This window comes from Equus przewalskii, chromosome 2, assembly GCF_037783145.1.
Source record: "Equus przewalskii isolate Varuska chromosome 2, EquPr2, whole genome shotgun sequence".
Taxonomy (NCBI): domain Eukaryota; kingdom Metazoa; phylum Chordata; class Mammalia; order Perissodactyla; family Equidae; genus Equus; species Equus przewalskii.
This window is the reverse complement of record NC_091832.1, coordinates 76,311,153-76,320,989: the sequence shown is the minus strand read 5'-3', so window position 1 is coordinate 76,320,989 and position 9,837 is coordinate 76,311,153. Positions and strand designations below refer to the sequence as shown.

Below are 9,837 nucleotides of genomic sequence, written 5' to 3'. Positions count from 1 at the left end.
TGAGAGGGTTGACAAGACATAGTGAGTCAAAGAGACATGACCCATAGCATAAAACCTAATCTTATGTAAAGTTTGCTTTGAAAGCAGTTATAAATTTAGTCCCTGAAGTCTTTAGTCCTTGGTTACTTTTTATTTCAAAGCTAGGAAAGGAATCTGATATAGAGGTTGACTAACTGGAAATATTAAATAACATTTTAGAAATTTTCAGAATATAGGTAAATAAAAAAATAAAATAAGGTACATAAGCATTAGATGATATAGGGCCTTTTTAAAAGATAAATCACATGTTACATAATAAATATTATTTCTGAAAATGTGTTTTTAAAAGCATATTTTTTCCAAAAATATGTAACTTCATGGGGTGCTTTTCCTCAGTGATCAAATCTGCACGGTGAACCATTTAAGAAGTATAAAGAAAAACATAGGTTAAAAAAGAGAAAACAAACGAGAGAAAAAGAGTTCTAGCAAGGAAAGTTAAAAATTGAGACTGGACAGGACATGTTTAAACAATGACAATAATTTTTACACAGGACACGTAAATACATCTGGACATGGACTCTGGCTCTATAAAATCTTAAGGTTCCTTTCAGCTCTGTGTTCTATGTACAAATCCCCCAGTCCAAAAATTGATTCAATTTTCTTTTAAAGTAAAGATTGGTCAACAGGTTTTGAAGATATTAACCAGATACACTTTCCTTGTGGGAAATCATCTCCTTTTGAAATATAAATAATCAAGGACCCAGGAGTGCCTATTAAAACTAATGAAAGAGGAGAGGATTCTGGGTTATAGGCAATCTGAAGATAGCTCCCCTCTTCTGACTCCCAACTCCAACTGTCTGCTACTCCTGATTAAAGCTGCTATTGGGGTCTATGAGCAGTCGAGCACAGGAAAAGGTGTAGCCTCTGGTGGATTCCAGTGGAGAGGACTGGAGTAGGATTTTTCTCTGATGGGCTGGGTAAGTTTCTAGAGAACCAGGTCAAAGCGTTGGGAAAGGATCATAAAAAATTATTTTCCAAAAAAAAACGCAAAACCATCAATTTCACACAAATTTAAAATGAACATGTCAAAGTTTTAATCAATTAATAATTATTACTGTTTAATTAATTAATGAGGAAAACAGAAAAATGTCACATAGTTAAAGAGGGAACTCAAAGTAACACACGTTTATAGTTAAAACAGGGATGCTGAAATGAATTTACAGAGAGATGAGAGACTGGCAAAACTCGTTAATATTCTCAGGGAAATATCTAATTGCATTCCATCACACACAATTTGCATTTCTATTGAAAGAAATTATTTGCATTCCTCTCAGTTTTCTACAAATGAACATCTCTCTCTGCAGAGTTATGAAACAGCCTACTCAGAGACAAAGACAGAGATAACCCAGATGGAAGAGCTTGTCAGGGTACCCAGTACATTTCAAAGTCTTGCCCAGTTTTTGCTTATAATGAATAAATACAGATAAGTAATCTTAAAAGGACAAGATAGGGGCTGGCCCCGTGGTCCAGTGGTTAAGTTCGCGCACTCCGCTGCAGGCGGCCCAGTGTTTCGTTGGTTCAAATCCTGGGCGTAGACATGGCACTGCTCATCAGACCACACTGAGGCGGCGTCCCACATGCCACAACTAGAAGGGCTTTGGGGAGAAAAAGGAAAAAATAAATAAATAAATAAAAAGGACAAAATAGACTATCTTGGATGGTCAACACAAATTTAAATAAAATCCTTGACACAGATGAAATATAGTATAGTGGAAATTCTAATGATGTTATAGAACTAACAGTTTGGAACCATTTAAGCAAAGAAAGGACTGGGGTCAATGGTGGGGCGGATATATTAACTTTCTAAAGCTCCCCTCAGGAGAAAAGGCAGGGAGGGTAGGAGATATAAGTGAACATATTCTGAAAATCTCATGCAGAGTTGGGAGCAAATAAGGAGGAAATGGGACATCTTGCTTGAGAAATTACAAGCATCTTGGTGGAGTAGTTGCTATTTTCTTTCCAAATGATAGTAGGAAAATATATTTCGGATGCTAAGAGCAGGGAAAATGACGGAAACTAAAAGCAGCACAAATTGACGATCATTCCAACTTCTCACTTTTCCCCATCACCACGCTTGGACCACCATGTAGCCATCTACGGTTACCATTAGCCTTAGCTTTAATTTACCGATAATCTTCACGGAAGAGACTAAAGGAAAAATTTGGATCTTGGTTTCTTTTATGAAAAACATCTGTCCTGAAGTGTCTTATAGTGAGACTAGAGTTCTTTGTTCGATTTGTTTTGTTTAGGGCCCAGATATTAAAAATTGTTCTGAGAGGAAGAAAATGAATAAAGTATGGTGGTCATATTATGTCTTGATGTTGTTTACCTTGTGCTTACAACTCACACCAAGAGATCTCCAGGTAATTTTAAGAGTTAGATCTCAGGAAGTGAGACTAATCAGGGAATAAAGGCCGTCTTACAAAATAGACAAGGTGAGTTTGTTGGATGTACATGGGGGAGTTCGGGAAACAAGCTTAGAAAAACTCAAGGAATATAAATGATGGCTTTAAGTTTCTAGCTAATGCAAACTGCTATAATTTGAATATTGCTTCTGCAGTTTAAAAGATGCCAATATTGGGCGCTATGGCATTTAACATCAGGGAAATGAGACTCAGGCACAGATGGGTTTTCAGGCTTCAAGGGAACAAATCCTTACATTTAAATAACTGTGAGAATAATTACATAGTTTTGTTGCAAGTTACAAGCAATACATCACATTCTTTCAAAGAGAGCTCTTTGTCTGCTATAATTACACCTTCCAGAAGAGGATGCAAAAAATGCTGAAGCATATCTTCCTCAATCAGCATCAGCATCATCAACATTGAAGTATATTTATTAATGTTCTTGTGCATGCTTCTGCGAGAGAAACTATTCAAAGCAACCCAAATAGGAGCTCTCAATGTTTGATAATCACTATGTAATTATAAAACAATATTTAAATCTCTAAACAATGAGAATGACCATAATTTATATAAATTAAGTATGTAGTGCATCTTATATATTATTTATATGTAAATTATCCATATCAATCAACACACACCAGCTCTAACATGCTTCTGTCTCTATTTCAAAGGAACAGGGGCAGAATAGGTATTAACTTGCCCTGGGAAAACGTTGAGGAGTGTGCAGGGGCATCTGGAACCCAGACATGCGGTCAAGCACTGTGTCACACTGTCCCTAAGCAAGGAGAAGGGAAACTTCTTCTGAAACTGAAAAATTGGAATAAGCTTCTTCACTACAGTTTCATCGAAACAGCGCAACACGCCCCCCCCCCCCCCCCCCGCCAAACTGGAGATCAAATAGAATACCTCCTTAAGTATTTTTTTTTTCTGTTTTAAACAATTCTATGTTAAAGAAAATACTTAATTTTTAATCCTCTCAAAAGACAAAGAAGAGCAAAGCCTAGGAAGAGAGAATCAGAGACGGAGTCCACAAAGAGTCTGGAAATGTGTTCAGGGCTGTTTGGGTAGGAAATTCCAAGATCCCAGAAGCTACAGCATGATCTGGGGGATGGGGATGGTGATATCCGTGTGGGCACATCCCTATGGCCACGCAGACTCCTCAGCCTCTGGAGTAGGTTGTGGCCAGTGAACCTCCACAATGTAGGGCTCAGGGAAGGAGCCCTTTTTACAGAGTCCAAGGATGGCACTCTTTAGCTACAGTTCCTATTGGATTCAATAGGCTCTATGCAAAATATTTTTCTATTTTATTACAATTCAACTAAACTACAAAAAAATTAAAACATTAGAACAGATGTCATTTTTATAATTTATTATCTATTTTGCAAATTAAAAATAAAAACCTTATTTGAATGAAAAAAATACATATGGAAACATATTCTGCCCTATATCTGGACATTCTTGAGAATATTACATTGGTCAGCTATATCATGCCAATCAGATTGGATGAGCAAGAAGGGGCTAAACATTAAAGGCCTTGATAAGACACAAGCACTTCAGAGGCTGGGAGATGAAACATGTGATGATACAAAGACACACCACATCAGTGAAGTTTTAGGGGTCCAGTGGTCTGGGACGTACCCAAACATTCATTGCAAAATAAAGGACAAATTATTGCATATGCCACTTCTACCTTGAGAAAGAAAGCACAATGCCTGGTAGTCTTCCGTTTCTGACCCATTGACTCAGTCATATGGAAGACTGTTACATTTCAGTGAGCTCAGAATAGGAAAGGTCTCTTTAGCAAGACCAGGTTGTGTCGCAAGTTGCCCTACTGCTTGGTCAGAAGACATGGAAGAAAATATGGCTTTATGTGTCTGTGATAGAAAAGATGTCATGTAGAGATTATGGCAAACCCCAAGAGGAGAATCACAATGTAGACACCTAGGATTCCTTAGCAAGGCCAGGAGATCTACAGCAGAGAATTACACATCGTTCTAAAAGTCAAGTCTTGGCCTGCTTCTGGGTCTTAGTAGAAACAGAGCACCGTACCATGAGATATCGAGAGATCATGCAGTCGGACCGGTCCCCTAGCAACTAGATTCTACCAAACTTATAAAGTCTTATGGTCAGGCAGATCCAGCAGAAGTTGTACAAATGGGAAGAGGTACAAGCCGTAAAGTGCAAGAAAGCTGCATGAGCAAGTGACCCAAAGCCCCTTCTATCTCCATTCAGTGCACCAGTGCCTCTCCCTCAGCTCACACTCATGGCCAATTGGATGTCCTTAAAACTAAATGATGGAAAGCCTAAAAGTCTTATTTGGATTAAGAAATGAGTTGGCTTGGTAAGTGAGTACAAATCAAAAATGGACTGTTGTAGCACTATGGTCTCCTTCCCCCAGGGTGACCCTGAAAGACATCAGTGAAAAGAAATCTTTCAATAGGCAGAGCTTTTATTATTTCATCTAATCATTCACTTTGAAAAAGAAAATAGCCTGCAGGAAAAATATATATTGTCCCCAAGTTAGTGGTTAATGGTTTGGCTAGTTGGACAGGCTCCTGGTAGGAGAAGATTAGAATATTGAGACAAGGAAATATGGAAGACACATAAGAATGGACGTATGCAAGTGGACATGAAGTGTGGAGATCTTATATCACCGACCAGAGGGCATCCACCACTGAAGAGGTGTTAAACAACCAAGTAGATAGAATGACTGGGCCAGTTGTCATCACCCAGCCTATATGATGGCAGCTCCAATGCTGGCACAATGGGCATATCATAGAGTAGACATAGTGGCAGGAAGGGAGGCCATGCATTGCAGTTCAGCTTCTACATTTGCCCAATCTTGCTCTTCTCACTGCCTCACTAGTGTTCCTGACAGCATTCATCAGTGAACTTTTAGCAACCAAATCTCCATCTCAGAGACTGTTTCTTTGGTAACCTGGACCAACACAACGCTCTTCTGTTCCCTCTTCCTTCATTTCTCTCCACCTCCCTTCTTTCTTTTCTTTCCTCTTTCTTGTGTGCAGGACAACACTTCCAGATTATAGGAATGGAAGCCTATGTGGAAATGTTTAGTCTGTGCCCAGCAGTTAATGATATCAACTGCTTGGTGATGCCATGCTATGCAGAAAAATTTTATTCTTTCAGAGCAGGAGGGGGGCAAATTTTTTTCTGTAGTGGGCCAGTCAGTAAATATTTTAGGCTTTGAAGACCGTATGGTCTCTATCACAATTACTCAATTCTGCCATATTATTGCAAACATAGCCATAGATAATATGTATACAAGTGAGCTTAGCTGTGTTATAATAAAAGTTTGTTTACAAAAACAGATGGCAGGCCAGACTTGGCCCATTAAACATGGACTTGTTTTAAAGCACTGGAGATAGAATTGAAGTTTTAGTGCCTTGTGGGGGCTGGTTGGGGGACTACATCTAACATTTAAGATACAAGTTCTAGAAGCTTCTGTACATATCATTAGACAACACTTTCGTGGTTTCTTCCTCTCTCTCTAGAACTCACGGCTGTTAAATTGAGACTATTTCTCTATTCCCTTCACTTCTTATAACAATGCCCTGACTTGAGGCTCCTACATCTGACCATTCAAACTCTCTTCTGTGTTGTAGGCAAAGTTGACACTTTTCTAATATCACTAAGGTTATGACTTAGAGCAGTCCCATTGTCACCATTGATCAAGACACAGAAACTGACATCCTAATGTTTCACAATATTGCAGTTGCAAACAGAAGAAACAGCAGGCTAAGGAAAGAGAAGATCATGTCTTGTCAGACAGTTTATGCTTTTTTTATTTCCTTTCAATTTTTGAATAGTTAATACATTCATATGGTTCCAAATCCAGACAATATAATCACATACATGGTAAAAATCCCTCTGCCATCCTTGACCCTCTCTGCCTGGTTCCCTTCCCAACATTCCACTGGGAAACGACTGTTCCCAGCTTTCGAAGTATCCTTCCAGCGTCTCTTCATTCCGCTTGGGTTTTAATTAGTTTGACGACTGTACCCTGTGTTCACTATTTCTAAGATGATGAGATTTTCCTTCCTCTCATTATTGAGGCTCCATTTTAAATTTACAATGTGGAAGTGCTTTTTCATTTACTCTCACAAGAGATTCTAATGTGAAATAAGAACTAAATAACTGTAGAGACAAAATGCATATGTTAGAGGGAAACTTTTAAATTTTTATATTCATCAGTCATATCTACATGAAGACAACAAGATCATTTGACTTTTATGATTATGAAAAGATTTTACTTGGCTCTAGATATGTGGAGAGCCTAGCTGAGAAAACCCTATGTGAATAATGACAGCACAGACAGCTGTAGGACCATGGGTTCAAGATACAGGTTTACACCGCAGGGTGAAATGAGTCAAGGCAAATGATGGAGAAGAAGAAAGGCAGCAGTGACTGTTCAGATGGAGGGAAAACACAGGAGATAAGGGTCTCAGTGATCACTGAGCTCAAGTTTAGGCAGTAATCAGGAAAGGAGGAGCATGTACAACGTCTTCAGTTAAACAGGACCTTGAAAAGGAGGAAAATCTTGCCAATGACTGGCATCTCAGTGTGGGATTAGCCCAAGATCTGCAGACTTGAGGGCGACTGTGCCACCGAGTATAGGATGTTTTTTGCTTGTACTACACTTTCTAAAGTCAGTTAATTAATTACTTCATGGAAAATATCCAAATGAAGTAAATGATAGTTGATAGATATTATTCATCTCTCTTTTGGGTTTTTAAGTTGTCTTCTCCAAATTCCTGTTTAAAATACCTGAAAGTCATACTCTGGTTCTGAGAAAATAATAAAAGAATGAAATGAATGGACTAAAAATGACAATTTTTAAGAAAGCCTGTAGGAAAATGAGGCTTACTTTTTTCTAGAACCCAACTCTTAGATCTTGACGTCAATCAGGATTTGCCTTGTTGAGGTGGCAATGGAGGTGATGAGCCTGATCGGGGAAGTGCGTGCACTAATTCAGGCAGGCGCTGGCCAAGACCAAAAGAGAAAAATGTGTATGCCATATTTCATGCAAGAAAAGATGATACAATTGGATGACAAAATGAACTAAATTAAGGTGGTCAGGTCTTTTGTTTTGTTTTTTTAAGCACAAATCAGTTAGTTAGAGTGGTATCTAAAATGTCTCTTCTCCCCATGAAGATTTTCCTGAGAGTGTGTTAGGGAAATAACTTAGTAGCCAGTCAATAAGAAAAAAAAAGTCTATAATAAATTGCCAGATGTGAAAATTGGGTTATCTATCATTATTATAGATACATACAGAGAGATTTGAATATGAGATTTTTTAAATGTCTAATTTCTCTTCCATGCTCTATACATATTCCTATATTAAAAATAGAAAAGAATGATAAATCATTCTAAGAAAATCAAAATATGCCAACTGAATTTAATTTCATTCATGTTTCCTGAATCGAGTTGATTTATTGCTCTGTGCTCAGAAACATCAGTTGATTGGCACTTACAGGGTGCAAAGAATTTTGAAAATCATCTTAAGACTTTTTCACTTTGCTCATATTTGACAATTCAGGAAAAATATTTTATCTAGCATCTCAAAACCATTCATGTAATTGCACATATCTGATAACACAAAAATTTCACACTAAGTTCTGTTACCAAAAAAGTTGATTTAGCCTTCTGAAACTGATTAATAGATCTCTCTTTTCATCTGGAAAGTACTGTGTATTTGGAGATTAGATAATAAATCAAGGCTTCTTTAATTTCTGGCCTTCATGACACACCATTGGATTTGGAGGGAATTTCCACAGAGTTTAAATATGTGGGGGAAAAGGAAATCCTGACTCAACCTTTTCCTTATCACGTCATCTCATGTTCCTCTACACTCTTCCCGAAGATAAACTGGCACCAGATTGAATTACTATAAATGCCTTCCCACACACAATTTGAGTGAAATATATTCTCCTTTCAACTAGCACTGAGGAGATCTGGGCACTTGTGTTTCCTTCCCAGCTGTCTGATCATCTTCTCTCACTTCCTAAGCAGCTTCTCTTTCCTTTCCTTCTCTAATTTGGTACTCTGGGTGCTATAAATCCTTAGCTTTGCTAGTAAAACTGTCTCCATACTAAGTTGTGGGATAAATTAATCAATTAATTTCCTTTAAATATAATTGATATAAATGGCAATTCAAACAACATGCACCAGGGTACATGGTCAACATAATGTATAATATTTTACACTAAATATCTCTATATGTTTGCACCAACACTAATAACATTATGTAGCCAAAGTCATACATGCCATATTAATAGCATGTCCTTGCTTAATTAAGAAATGCACAGTCTAATGCACCTTCTAAAAAGGGTTATGGGTTGAATTCAAAATATAAGAAAAATGAGATCATTTAATGTGTTGGGATCTCCTCAGTTCTTTTATGAGGCCAGGATAATAACTATAAAATAAGTAAATAACTATATTAAAATATTTAAAGTCAAACTCTTTAATACTAGAGTATTGATTTAAGTCTAGGAAATGTCCTCTAATCACACAAGTTTAAAAATGTTATTTATTGAGTCTCCTCCTGGTTTGTTGTACTAAATTAACATTGGTTTGATGTTTTTGAACTGCTCTTGGCAAAATTAATGATTTGGGTGAAGAAATTCCAATAGATATCTCAAGGCTAGTGGAAAACAGTACTCTGAAAACTACTACAGTTTTCATATTTAAATTTTAATTAAAATTAAATTCCCCAGTTGTACTAGCCACATTTCATTGGATAGCATAGATATATGGACATTTCCATCACTGCAGAAAGTTATTTTGGAAAGGGCTAGTCTAGAGTGTGAATAGTATAGAAAGTATGGGTTATATAGGCTTTATGAAAGTCCTGAAAACCACACACCGTGAATAATATTATTTCAGGGGGAAAATATACTCCAGCTCCCACACAACTTGTCCATGATGAGGATTGCCTAAACGATCCATTTTTAATAATATTTATTGGTGGGATTGCTGAATAGAACAATAACACATATTCAGTCTAGAAAATGTGAATATAAAAATAGCTGCGTGTTCTTTCACCATTTTTCACTTAACAATGTAAGGTCATTTTCTCACATCATTAAATATTAGTAATAATTTTTGAAACATTATATCATCAGTTAACTTAGCTTAGAGTATCTAAAATAATCCATAAAAATAACTTCACAATATTTTCACTCTGAGAAAACCAGGATCAGTTTTGATCATTTCCGTTTCCTTCCAAACCTACTTCTCCTAAAAAACAAACAAAAGCCATATGTATAACCTATCGATATTTTTTTAAAAATAAAATCCTATATGGAATTCAAACAGACAATAACATTATTTATCCAGTGCACTGCCAATAGTAAGTATCCCATAAATTTCT

The 9,837-nt window shown here is 36.9% G+C and overlaps 1 long non-coding RNA gene across 1 annotated transcript in view; it reads right to left on the bottom strand.

The window, feature by feature from the left end:
- Positions 1–1,049: 1,049 nt before the first annotated feature.
- The window catches only part of LOC139081780 (uncharacterized), a 120,967-nt gene continuing 112,179 nt past the window's right edge, over positions 1,050–9,837 (bottom strand). Inside the window, exon 2 of the long non-coding RNA XR_011537083.1 lies at positions 1,050–1,634. This is a non-coding gene — a long non-coding RNA (uncharacterized lncRNA). The remainder of the gene's footprint in view (positions 1,635–9,837) is intronic.